This window comes from Etheostoma spectabile, chromosome 24 (genome assembly GCF_008692095.1).
Source record: "Etheostoma spectabile isolate EspeVRDwgs_2016 chromosome 24, UIUC_Espe_1.0, whole genome shotgun sequence".
Taxonomy (NCBI): Eukaryota; Metazoa; Chordata; class Actinopteri; order Perciformes; family Percidae; genus Etheostoma; species Etheostoma spectabile.
This window is the reverse complement of record NC_045756.1, coordinates 14271298-14272324: the sequence shown is the minus strand read 5'-3', so window position 1 is coordinate 14272324 and position 1027 is coordinate 14271298. Positions and strand designations below refer to the sequence as shown.

The window sequence follows — 1027 nt, the reverse complement described above, 5'->3', positions numbered from 1 at the left end:
ATGCTCAGTTATTTTTAGTATGATTGTTTTGACCAAGGTTAACGACTCTGGGCTAACCCCACAAAATTTATCAGTAATGTTAACTGTCAAGATAGACGATTATTATAATGGTAATTTAGCTAGCTTGCACACCCCTGTCTTCTGCTTCAGTCTCCTGGCGGTGCAATTATTTTATTACTATTCATTAGTAGTGCTGTTAATGAACAGTTTATTGCTACACACATTATAACGCACATACTATATTAGGTATTGAGTAATGATTAAAAATTAGTTGTAAACATTTAAGAAACCATTTTTAAAACATCTATAAAAATTACATATATATGTTACTAGATGGTTTGTAAACTGTCTATAAACAGTGTATGGATGGTTATTATAAAGTATCAATAGATGAATAATACCTTGTTAAGTAGTTAATAAATCCATATAATTTACAAAGGACATGTACTAACCAATAACTAACTATAAATCATCAGTGACAACTTTACAATAGTTATCCAGATAATGTTTATGGTTTTCAAAGTATTCAACTATTTAACAAGGTATTATAGTCATCTGTTGCAACTTTATAATAACCATCTGGACACAGTTTACAAACTAATCAGTAATCACTATCTAAATAATGTTTATAGACTGTTTACAAACAATCTAGTAACCCTGAACATTAAACTATGCGCAATTGACGACCAAACTAAATTTCGTAGCTAGCTACAAAACGGGACAAATCTCTGCCATATTGAATGCTTTCAGCACAAAACTTGGGATTATTGTTTTGACATGCCACTGTGAGCCACTGTACCAAATGTGGTGAAGATTGACCATTAGGGGACGCTATAAGGAATATAGATGCATTTTAACAAATAACTTAATGCATTTAAATGGGAAATTTTCAATTGCAATTATCTCCACACTTATTATTCTAAATGCCAGTTTGAGACTCTATACCAGATTTGGGGATGGCCTTTAGGGGGCGTTATAATTGAGGAAGAGAAGTTTTTCCTACGGGGCGGCTGTGGCTCAGTGGTAG

General features: G+C 32.6%; 1 protein-coding gene across 2 annotated transcripts in view; it reads left to right on the top strand.

The window, feature by feature from the left end:
- Nucleotides 1–1027, top strand: part of arhgap1 (Rho GTPase activating protein 1) — a 34096-nt gene that overhangs the window by 8694 nt on the left and 24375 nt on the right. The window lies entirely within an intron of this gene.